This window comes from Crocuta crocuta, unplaced genomic scaffold (genome assembly GCF_008692635.1).
Source record: "Crocuta crocuta isolate KB4526 unplaced genomic scaffold, BGI_CrCroc_1.0 scaffold475, whole genome shotgun sequence".
Lineage (NCBI taxonomy): Eukaryota > Metazoa > Chordata > Mammalia > Carnivora > Hyaenidae > Crocuta > Crocuta crocuta.
The window spans coordinates 1,739,635-1,752,438 of NW_027529518.1; the positions used below are offsets into that span (position 1 = coordinate 1,739,635).

The following is a 12,804-nucleotide window of genomic DNA, read 5'->3' on the forward strand; positions in this document are numbered from 1 at the left end:
TTATATAGAAATATAATTTTTATATGTTTTATCTTTCATCCTGTGACCTTGCTGAACTCACTTATTAGTTCTAGAAGTTTTTTAAAATAGATTCTTTGAAATTATCTATGTAGGTAATCATGTTATCACCAAATAGGAAAAGTTTCATTTCTTCCTTTCTAATCTGTATCCCTTCTATTTTCATTTTTGACCCTATTGTACTGGCCAGAACTTCCAGCATTATGTTGAATAAGTGGTGAAAGTGGACATGCCTGCCTCCTTCCTGTTCTTAGGATGAAAGCATTCAGGTTTGTTTTTTTTTAATCATTAAACATAATGTTAGCTGTAGGTATTTTTGTAGATACCCTCTATCAAGTTGAGGAAATTCCCCTCTGTTCATCACTAGCTGAGAGATTTGTATCAGGAATGGATGTTAAATTTTGCCAAGTGCCTTTTCTGCATCAATTGATGTGATCATGCCATATTTGTTCTTTAGCTTGTTAATATGGTGGTTTACATTGATTAATTTTTGAACACTGAACCAGACTTGCATATCTGGAATAAACCCCACTTGGTCATGGCATATAATTCCTTTGCGTTGCTGAACATATTTTATTTGTTAATATTTTGTTAAGGATTTTTTGCATCTATATTTATGAGCAAGATTAGTCTGTAGTTTTCTTGTACTAGCTTTGGTTTTGGTACCACAGTAATACTGGCTTCGTGAAATGAGTTGGGAAATGTTCCCACTACTTCTATTTCCTGGAAGCGATTATGTATAAGGGGCATTACTTTTTCTTCAAATGTTTGGTAGAAGTCTTTGTGAAACCATCTGGGCCTAGGGATTTCTTTTGGAGGAGTTTTAAACTTATGGATTTAATTTCCTTAATAGTTACAGGGCTACTAAATATATTTATTTTTGGTAAGTTGTGGTAGCTTGCGCTTTTCAAGGAATGGGTATATTTCATCTAAGTTGTTAAATTTATGTGTGTAGAATTGTTTATAGTATTCCCCTATTATCCTTTTGATGTCTGCAGGGTCTGTAGTAATATCTTCTGTTTTGGCCTGATATTGGTTATTTGTTCTCTCTTTTATCTTTGTCAGTCTTGCTAGAAATCTCTCAATTTTATTGATTTTTACAAAGGAATGGCTTTTTGTTTCATTGATTTTCTTTACTGTTTCCCTCTTTTCAATGTCATTGTTTTCTGCTCTTTATGGTTTTTCCTCCCTTCTGTTTCCTTTGTGTTTATTTTGTCCTTTTTCTAGGTTCTAGAGATGGGAGCTTAGATTTACTGATTTGAGACCTTTCCTCTTGTCTAATGTATGTACTTAATGCTATAAATTTCTCTTTCAGCATGGTTTCTGTGTCCCACACATTTTGAAATGTTGCATTTTTAAAGTTTATTTATTTATTGAAAGAGAGAGAGAGAGAGATTGAGAGAGAGAACGAGAATCCCAAGCAGGCTCTGCACTGACAGTGGGGAGTCTGACACAGGGCTCAAACTCACGAACTGTGATATCATGGTCTGAACCAAAATCAAGAATCAGATACTTGGGGTGCCTGGGTGGCTCAGTCGGTTAAGTGTCTGACTTCAGCTCAGGCCATGATCTCACGGTTTGTGGGTTTGAGCCCCGCATCGGGCTCTGTGCTGACAGCTCAGAACCTGGAGCCTGCTTTGGATTCTGTGTCTCCCTCTCTCTCTGCCCCTCCCCAGCTCATGTTCTGTTTCTCTATGTCTCTCAATAAATAAATGTTAAAAAAAAAAAAAAAGAGTCAGATACTTAACTGACTTAGCCACTTAGGTGCCCCTGAAATGTTGCATTTTTATTTTAAATTTAGTTAGTTCAATGTATTTTTTATTTCTCTTGAGACTTCCTCTTTGACCTATAAATTATTTAGAAGTATGTCATTTAGTTTTCAAGTATTTGGATATGTTCCTGTTATCTTTCTGTTGTTATCCTAATTTGTTTCCATTTTGGTCAGAGAACACACTGTGTGTGGTTTTAATTCTTCCAAATATGTTTAAGTTTGTTTTATAGTTCAGAATGTGGTCCATAAAGTTCCATGTGTACTTGAAAAGAATGTGTATTTTGCTGGGGTTGGGTAATGTGTTCTCTGTCAATTAGACCCTGTTGGTTGATGGTGTTGTTAAGTTCTTTTATATCTTCATTTTCTGTCTAGCTGTTCTATCAGTTATGGAGAGAAGGGCGCTGAAATCTGTAACTACAATTGGGATTTATCTATTTCTCCTTTCAGTTCTATCAGTTTTTGATTCACATATTTTGCTTCAAAAACAGCTCAGTTGTTTGGCACATACACATTTAGCATTCCTACGTCTTCTTCATGGATTTACCATTTTATCATTATATCATTGTCACATATCATAATGTCCCTCTCTGTCTCTGCAAATTTTCTTCACTCTGAAGCCTATCTGATATTAATAGAGACAGAGACACTCGTGCTTTTGATTCATGTCTGCATAATATATGTTTCCATCATTTTCTTCTCAATCTCCCTGTATCATTATATTTGAAGTGAGTCTCTTGATACACTAGGGTCCGTGTCTGCCATTTTATTTTTTGTTTTCTGTTTTTCATTTCTGTTTTTCTTCTTCCTGCATTCCTGTGGGCTACTTGAATATTTTTTTTGGAATATCATTTGGATTTATCTTTCATAGTTTTGAGTGTATATCTTTGTATAGAGTTTAGTGGTTCCTTTAGGTATTACATTGTATATACATAGCTTATCACAGTCTAATGGTGGTGTTATTTTACCGGTTTGGGGAAGTGTAGAAAACTTACCTCCATTTATGTCCATTTGCCCTCCCCAGTTTATAATATAATTGTTTTAAATATTTCCTCTACATACATTTAAAACCCAATCAGACAGTGTAATAATTTTTGCTCCAACCACCAAACATAATCTTGAAGACTCAAGAGGGGAAGGGGAAGTCTATTTAATTTATTGATGTTTTCATTGTGTTCTTTCTTCCTGATGTTCCAAGATTTCTTTTCTGTTTGTTTGTTTTTAAACCATTTCTGTTTAGAGAACATCCTTTAGCTACTCATTTAGGGTAGGTGTGATGGTGACAGATTCTCTTCGAGTTTTTTCATCTGAGAATGTCTTCATTTCCCTTTCATTCCTGAAGGATATTTTGGCATGATATAGGATTCTGGGTTGGCAGGTTTAGCACTTGAAAAATGGGCCAATTCCTTATTCAAAACATTGTTTTCCTGTAAGTAATATCTTTTCTCCTCTGTCTGCTTTCAAGATTTTTTTCTTTGTCTTTAGTTTTCAGAAGTTTGACTATGATATGTCTGAATGTGCATTGGATTCATCCAGTTTGGGATTCTTTCAACTTTTTGAGTATATTTTTCTATCTTTTCCCCGATTTGGAAATTTTCAGCTTTTCTCTTTCTCCTCTCTTCTTAGAACTCTGATGATATGAATGTTGTATCTTTTGTTACAATCCCCACAGGTTCCTGAGGCACTATTCATTTGATTTCCAGTCTATTTTCTCTCTGGGTAATTTCTATTGTTAGATCTTCAAATTCTCTGATTCTTTCATTTGCCTCCTCTGTTCTTTTGAGCCTATCCACTGAGTTTTTCAGTTCTAAAATTTCCATTTGGTTCTCCTGTATATATTTGTATTTGTTTACCGAGACTTTATAGTTCTTGCTGGGACTTTGTTTCTTTTGTTTTGAACATGTTTGTAATTGCTGCTTAAAGCATTTTTATGACAGCTGCTTCAAAATCTTCATTAGATAATTCCAACATCCCTGTCATCTTGGTTTTGGCATCTACCGATTGTGTTTTTTCATTCAGTTTGAGATCTTCCTGGTTCTTGTTGTAATGAATGATTTTAAATTGAATACTGTTCATTTTGGGTATTATGTAATGAAACTCTGGATCTTATTCAAACCTTCTGTTTTAGCTGTTTGTTTGTTTTTTTTTTTTCCTGATGCTACTCTGGGAGGAGAAAGGAGGAGATACTGCAGGAGGAGATATTGCCTTGTTACCGCCAGATTGCAGTAGAAGGTCAGGCTCCTCACTTGGCTTTTGCTGGCAGGGGTGAGGTGGGAGTCATAGTTTTTCCTGTGGTATAGAGCAGTAATTGTTGAATAGTTTTCTATCTTGTTAGGTTGCCCGTTTCCTGGTCCTTTTGCTAGGGAGAGCAGGTTTTTATTTTTGTTTGCTCCTGTTGGTGTTTTCTGAATTGCTGGCTTCTCCAGCAGCCAGTCTGGGATATGTGAGGAGAAGAGAAAATTCAGAGAACTCATTACCATATCATTCTTTGGTTCCTGAGGTCTTTACCCAGTCTGCCTTCTTCTCTCCATCTTCATTGGTCTTCTTATGTTTGTTTTATATATAATGTCCAGGGTTTTTAGTTGTACTTAGTGGAAGGAATGGGGAACAGTCTATCTACTCCATCTCCTTGGGGACAGAAGTCCCCAGTTGACTTTTAGGATCCCACATCTCGTATTAGTTAAATCTCATTACTTATTTGTTAAGGTATGGTGTTAAAAAGCTACATTATAATATGCTGTCTAAATTGAGTGAGTGGATCATACCCATGTAGCTTGTGAGATGTTGAGGAGGAACCAGAGATTAAGGCATCCTCAGAGTTCTCTAGCTGCCAAGCTGGTGACAGATTCCTTAAATCTGTTCTACTCTTGAACAAACAAGTCTTCAATATGTGCTCAGAGCTGCAATAGGTCTTTAAAAGGCTATGGAAAAAGTCATACTCTAGACTCTCAGGGTTTTGAAATGTCTAGTTGGGGAGATAAAACAAATGAATTATCCATCTCAGGACCTGGCATATAGTAGACACTCAATATATGTTCGTCACATGAAGGAACGCTGCTGACCAAATGCTAATGGTTCCTGGATGAGGGGCAGTAGTGTGGACCGGCATAGTAAAGAAGAGATTTCTTAAGGAGGTGAAGGTTGGGTTGTCTTATGGGTTGAATAGGATATGAAGGCGTTTTTGAAGGAAAAGTCGACAGGACTTGTTTACAGGGTGGGGGTGAAGGAGAGTAAGAAGCCAATCAGATTTTGGTTTGGATTCTGGGTGACTGGGAGACAAGGGGGAAGGCTGTGAGTTTGATTTTGGACCTGATTAGCTTGAGCTGTTAACAAAATACCCAAGCAGAACTGCATAGTAAATATTTGGACTGTCTGGAGCTGAGGGGAAGATTATACTAGAAAACCCCATCTTTTCATCTGAGTCTCTGGAAGATGTAGGACCTAGCCCAAACTTTGTAGGCAACAAACTGATTTAAGGCAATTTACAACCCCTCCCTGGGCTTTGATTTCCTCATCTGTAAAATGGGGTGCATTGCTAGATAGTTGTTATGAGAGAACCTGGCACAGCATGTGACATTTGGAGGGAGCACTATACTTGTTGGAATGTTTTCCTTCAAGCTCTAGAATTCTGAGATTTCTTTGAATAGTCCTTACTGTATCACCTTCTATGATTTTTTAGTTAGTTTTTTTTCCCCAGCAGAGCTCACCAGTTTATATTCTATGAAGCTAAGATCGTAGGGGAGAGAGAAGGTTGTACGTGTTGTGTCTCAATCTTTACAGACAGAAGTTTTTCTCTCTTGTGAGCATTTGCAGTGTTCACGCTTGAATCAGAAAAGCCTCCATTTTGGCTGACTCCAGCCCTCCACTCTGGGGAGTACAGTGGGCAGGTAGCCATTAGTACACAGGAAGGGAGGGCTTTGTGGTATCTTAAAGCCATTGGATTTTATTTATTTCCAGTTTGCTCAACATTTGTTCCACAGATCTATACAGTTTAAAAAGGGGTACAGATGAGAAGAGAGAAGGATGAAATCTAACTAGGCCTAGAGAAAAGGATGAACACATTCGCCTTTCAATATCAAACTTGGGCTCCTAATGCTTAAACACGAGCCTTCTGGGCTTCAGTTTGTCTTTCTGAAAACTTATAAACACTGGTGTGATTTTTTACACAGCATCTGAAGAGTTGATTTGGTTTGAGAAATGGTTCCATATCTTACTGCTAGGATTTTATGTATTTAAGCCCTCAATCTATTAGAAATAGTATTTATTTCTTTCAAGTGAAAAAGATGTTTTTCAGATTATAAACTAAGATACGCTCATTGTAAAGAGTTTGGAAATTACAGAAATTAGAACATGAAAGAAATTCATAANTCAGTCTTCTTTTTTCTACACACACACACACAGACACACACACACACACACACACACGCACATCGGATCATACTGTATATTCATTTGCGTATCTTCCCTTCCCCCACTGAATTTAAGTGGTGGGCACTTCCTCATGTGATTAAATAATCTTCTAAATGTGATTTTAAATAACCATGTAGCATTTCATGGTATAAATGTTACTGCACAGGATTTCATAGTAAGGAGAACTTTTAAGCTGTTTCCACTTTTCCTCTATTTTAAAAGATGTTACGATAAATTTCCTCATATTTATATTTTTGTACAGCTCTATTTTTTTTTTAGGTAAGTCCTTAGAAAGAGAATAAGAAGAAGAACATTGTTAAGGCTTTGGCACGTGTTGTCAAAGTGCCCTGTGGGAGAACTGTACCAATTTGCATTCCCAGTAGTGTTTGAGAATGTCTGCTCCATTGCATTAATCCAGAATACTTCACCATCATGTGTACATGACACTATTTTGAACCATTTTAATTCAAAAGGCACTTACTGGGCATCTATTATGTGTGGGGTACTGTGCAGGCATTAGACTCACTCCTGTTATGCAGTGTGAGTGCAGGGTAGATAACGTACATACAAAGGTAGTTTAAAAAGTAAGTGAAATATAAGAACATATACATCTCTATAGGCAAGGCTGATATCATTCAGTCTTTAAAAGGCTATTCTTTGAGGAAAGACATGGTGCTAACAAATTTAAAAAATAATTTGGCTCTGATAAACACTTTAAAAATACATTAATATGAATCTTGCAAACAATAAAGGTACAGTTGTGATCAATTATGCTGTACTTCTCAGCATATATTTGGGTCTGAATGGAGAGGAACATTACAAATTCACATCTTTTAAAAGAGCAAAAAAAAACCCATTTGGGGTAAAAAGACAATTTCTGCTTTTGTCAGTTCCTTTTAGAAAGTTAACCTGTTGGTTATCAGAGAAGCGGACACAGAACACACAGAAAGCTAACCTCCTTCTGGCAGCTGGGGATAATTTGTCAGTCTCCTTTGAAATGTGGCTTTGTGCTCGCTGGTGAAGGCAGCTGGAACAGAAAAAGCATGACAGACAAAAGCTGAAATCCACATGAAGAAAGGTCTTTTTCCCCAAAATTACTGCCTGAGTTAGCAACGGTCAGAAAAGAAAGTACATGTATATCTTCCCAGCAACAAGCACGTCTGGTACTAGAGAGGGCCCTCTATGCTACAGGAGCCATTTAGAATAGCTGTAGCCCTGAATAGGGCTGCTGGATAGCGTTTAATCAATCCCTCTGACCCCTATGAAAAGTTACACCCTCAAATGAAATTGATTTAAAACCAGGAGTAAATGAATGAAAGTATCATATTTAAAATCCAATCAAAAGCATTTAGTACGCTGAAGAAGATCTACTGCATAGATAGTGGATGATGGCTCAAGAAATACAGGTTTAAGAATATAGTTGCAATTTACTCTCCACAATAGCTAAAACATGGAAAGAGCCTAAGTGTCCATCAACAGATGAATGGATCAAGAAGATGTGGTTTATCTATACCATGGAATACTCCATGGCAATGAGAAACAATGAAATCTGGCCATGTGTAGCAACATGGATGGACCTTGAGGGTGTTATGCTGAGCGAAATAAGTCAGGCAGAGAAGGACAAATATCATATGTTTGCACGTATAGGAGGATTAGGAGGAACTTGACGGAGGAACAAGGGGGAGAAGAAGGGCGGAAATGGTGGGGGAAAGGGAGAGAAGCAAACCATGAGAGACTCTTGAATGCTGACAAAAACTGAGGACTGATGGATGTGGGGGGAGGGGGGGATGGGCATGGAGGAGGGCACTTGTGGGGATGAGCACTGAGTGTTATGTGGAAACTAATTTGACAATAAACTATTAAAAAAAAAAAAGAATATAGTTGCAATTTAAAAAGTAACCCATGGAATAGCTAAAAATAATACTATCAAACCGGGAACAACCTAAATGTCCTTCAACTGGGGAATGCATCAACTGTGGTACATCCATGCAATGGATACAGTAATACAAAAGAATGAACTACTGATACATGAATCTCAAAATAATTATACTGAGTAAAAGATGCAGTCTCAAAAGATCACATACTCCATTGTTCCATTTCTAGCACCTTCTGGAAAAAGCAAAATTATAGCAACATTAAACAGGGCCGTGGTTATCTAGAGTTGGGGGTAGAAGGCTGGGCTGATTACAAAAGGCGGCATGGGAAAATTTGAGGGGGTAATGAACTGTTCTATATCTTGATTGTGGTGGTAGTTACATGACTTTATATACTTGTCTTAACTCATAAAACTAAATATATACTAAAAATAGTAAATTTTACTGTGTTATTTTAAANATTCCGAAGTAACCACCAGATGAATTGAAAACAGAGTCTGTTAAAATTGGTTGCCTCTGAGGAGTGTGACTAAGGGTAGGGCTGAGAATTGTTTTTTTGTTCCAAGCTCTCCTGTATTATTTGGTATTTTTGAACCATGCCCATGCATTACTCTGACTTAAAAGTAGACGTAGTGGAAAATGCACTGGACTGGGAATCAAGAAACCTGATCTCTAAACCTTGATTCTGCACTAATTGAACAACTCCCTTCTCTCTGGCTCTCGGTTTCTACGTATGCACGACAAAGGGATCGCTGGACTAGATGATCTTTAAGACCCCTTACAGACCTAAAACAAAAATGATCAAACAGGCGATTTGCATATACACGATTTTTGTCAAATCCAACACAAAGAAACGGGCATTTTTATTTTTAAAGCCAGAAGGGACGAGATCATTTCATTAAACAGTCTCTTTCTAGCCACTGGAGAAGCCAAGACACGGATTGGTTAAAAGACTCACTGGGAATGACAGTGAATTGGCGACAGAGCTAGGCCTGGAGCTCAGGGCTTCTCCTCGCTCTTGCCACCACACCACACAGCTCCTCCCAGGTCTGATGGAATCATTCCCAGACACCAGGGCTGACAAACATTCCCTGGGATGACACCAGGAATGAAACTCATATGCTGACATGGTTTCCTTGGCCTGGGAAATGAGTCAGAATTTTGGAAGTGGTCCCTGACATAAGCATGCATGATGCAATACCATAGGCATCCTGAAGTTGGTCAGGGCTATGTTAGAACTCAATTTGGGGGCTCTGTTTCCTAATAACTGGCAGACAATCTGCCTTTGACAGCTATTGCCAGCTTACTGACCTTCCTCTTTTGGGTGATAGGAATCCCAGGGCTGGAAATTCCACCATTCCCATTCCGATTTAACCCATGGATAAACCATGGGTTTAGCCATTTTTTTCCTCAACAATCTTTTATCCCTATAACCTTTAAGCTCACACCATGCTTCACCCATGTCTATCAAGCAAGATGGACGATGTGTCCGCTTGGAAATTTTTATCAGCCATCACCAAATGAACAAAGCATCTTGGTATGGTTTAGCAGTCCTCCTAGGAATAGAGTGGAATGAGACTCCTGACTTGGACCACACCATCTTCCTAGGAAGACTTCCATGTTGACTAGCGAGCAAGCTAAAGGCATGTGTGTCTTGCCGAGCCTTCCCCCCGCCCCCTTTGCTTGGGCCTGCGGGCTTACTTGCCCCTCATCACATAAGGTCTGGGGTTTAGAGAATAAGGACACCATTATGCGGGGCTATCATTCTTCCTCGGTGGAAACAACACTGCCCTTTGTAAGCTCCCAGCAAACTTCAAAGGGTGTGGCTATCTTTCTGTGTTCCCAGGCAAGCCTCCTTGGGAAATACTGCTCACAGTGCGTCTCTGGTACTAGAATCTTCTTTCGCTGATAGTGGGTTAAAACAAGAATTTTTAGGCAGCTCCCCTGTTCGTGCTTTGTCTACTTAAGAAGCAAAATTGTATTTTTTAAACACACCAGCTNNNNTCTGTGCTCTGACTCTAGCCTGGCTGTCTGCCCAGCTCTGAATCCTGCCTTACCTACTGCCTGGCATTTACTTCACAACAGCTGGCCCAGGGATCTCAAGTGCTTAGCCTCAGCTGCCAGCTTAGGGAAGGAGAGGCCCCTGTAGCTGAGCTGGTGACAAAGACAGCATTTGTTCCCACACCAGTATTCTCGATGTCAACAGCAGTGACAGGCTCCAAAGGGGATCATGCCCAGTCACTGCCCACTTGGGGAGGACTCCGCAGGCCCAGGGATGTTCCTACATCCTGCTTCCATATCTGCTTTGAGTCTCCCCACCATGCTGTGAGGTGACTAGAAACCAGTAACAGGATTCCCATGCTACAGCAAGAAAGGCAAATGACGGAACAGTAGGAGATTGCCCAAGGAAATGATGATCATGTTGTTCAAAACAAGATTCAGAATACCTGGGTCTGACAAGCATCAGTTTCTGAGCTTTGTCAATTTGTTTATGTGGAATGTGCTATAAACCTGGTTTGCTCATCCCCGAGTGACTGACAGTGGTGGTACTGCCCAAATTGGTGGCTGATGGGAAGGACGTTGGTGTGAGAGTCGGTGTGCCTTATTACCCTGCAGGGACACGGGAACAAGAGAGGGTGCCCAAGATCACCTCTCCCAGGGGGCTGGGTGGCATTCTTGCCTTCCTTCCACCAACAAATGTTGACTGTGCCAGGAGCTAGGATGCCAGAGGTGACTCAGATAACCCTTTGTCCTCAGGGTGTTCACAGAGGGACGAGGGTATCACCAGCCTCAGTGGTGACTGGCGGATAAGACAAACAGTCCCACTTCAGACTCAAGGAGGTCCATGCTAATCCTTTGGCCAGCCAATAGAAGATGGTGTTTCGGTGGTTTTTCTAACTGTACAGATGAGCATGCACTGAATGGCTCACTTTGCTTCTCCTCCTTGAGAGGGTCCATTTTGTCACAAATCTGGCCAGACTACTTATAATGTTTAAAAATAAAAAATAAAAACGTTTCAAATTATTAGTTTTTGGTTGTTGGGTTTTTCTCTTCGATATAAAAGCAGTGTCTTTCCCTGATTCCCCAATAACCACAGTATTGCCATATGACCCACAACTCGACTCCTCGGAACATACCCCAGGGAACCGAAATCGATGTCCAAACAGAACCTTGTTCCTCAGTGTTCACAGCAGCACCATTCACGATAGCCAAAAGGTGGAAACAACCCAAATGTCATCAGCTGATGAATGGGTAGACAGAATGTGGTCTATCCATACAATGGAATACGATTCACTCATAAAGGGATGCAAGTAGTGACCCCTGCTACAACATGGATGAATCCTGAAACACTGTGCTAAGGAACAGAAGCCAGACAGAAAAGGACACACATTATATGATCCCAGCTATATGAAATATCCAGAATTATGCAAACCCACAGAGCCAGAAAGTAGATTAGTGGTACATAGGGCTGGGGGAGGGGAGGAAGAATGGGGAGGGAGTATTTAATGGGTAGAGTTTCTTTTGGGGGTGATGAAAATGTCCTGGAACTAGATAGCAGTGATGGCTGCATGCCATTGTGAATGGAGTTCATGCCACCAAAATGTACACAGGTTGCCCCTGCTGTCTGAAAGTAAAGCATCATGCCTGCCTTGGTCACTGTTAAGCAGTGTTCCCAGTACAGAGTAGGCACTCGATAATTATTTGTGGAGCTCTTTAAAAGAATGAATAAAACATATTTTTCTAATGCCATTCGGAGAGCCCTCTGAGAAGCATAAACCACTTTTCTCTAACATTTTCAGAATGTAGGGAATCAGATGAAGTATATGGTCAGCCAGGAGAGAGGGAGAGCAAGCTCTCTGGTGTTTCTTCCTGTAAGGATACTAATCTCGTCATGAGGGTCCCACCTGCATGGCCTCATCTCAACCTAATTACCTCCCAAAGGCCACATCTCCAAAAACCATCACACTGCAGGGTGAGGACTTCAACACAGGAATTTGGGGAGGGCACATAATTCAGCCCATAGCAGCCAGGATGCATTAAGTAGTCATTGTGCATCAACGGAAAGGATCACATTTGTGGGCAAGAGATTGATGTTGATATCTTCACCCAACTTTTCCTTGGGTTGCAGCATCATCTCAAAGCTTCCAAGAAACTAGAGGAGTATAGTTTTTTCTCTGTCCCCTTTTTATACTAGTAACATTAGGTTCCGGCCAAGAAGTCCTGCTAACATCAAGGGGCATCCTTATCATCCTTGCCATGCCCTCTGCCCAGCCCGGATGCTTGCTACTTGCTTTGTACTCCTGTCAATAAGACATGGGCCTTTCGTGTTACATGACGTAGTGATCTGTGCAGAGCCCACAGCCCCAAAGCTGGTTGGGGGTGACAGGTTAGGGCACTACCAGGTAGGGGAGTAGCAGGCTGGAGTTGTTGAACTGATGTGATTGCAACAACCAGTAATCCTGCTGTCATGTAGATACAACTTAGATGACATAGTCTATGTTGGGGCGCCTGGGTGGCTCAGTCAGTTAACGTTCGACTTCGGCTCAGGTCATGATCTCACAGTTTGTGAGTTCGAGCCCCACACTGGGGTCTGTGCTGACAGCGCAGAGCCTGCTTCAGATTCTGTCTCTCTCTCTCTCTCTCGGCCCCTCCTCTGCTCATGCTCTGTCTGTCTCTCTCTATCAAAAATAAATATTTAAAAAAAAATTTTTAAAGAAATTATTTTATGTCAAG

At 40.1% G+C, this 12,804-nt stretch overlaps 1 protein-coding gene across 2 annotated transcripts in view; it reads right to left on the reverse strand.

The window, feature by feature from the left end:
- PLAC1 (placenta enriched 1) overlaps window positions 1–12,804 on the reverse strand; it is a 180,583-nt gene that overhangs the window by 22,768 nt on the left and 145,011 nt on the right. For both annotated transcript variants that reach the window (XM_077760834.1, XM_077760835.1), the window contains exon 2: window positions 7,152–7,223. The gene's annotated coding sequence lies outside the window, so the exon portion shown is untranslated. The remainder of the gene's footprint in view (window positions 1–7,151; window positions 7,224–12,804) is intronic.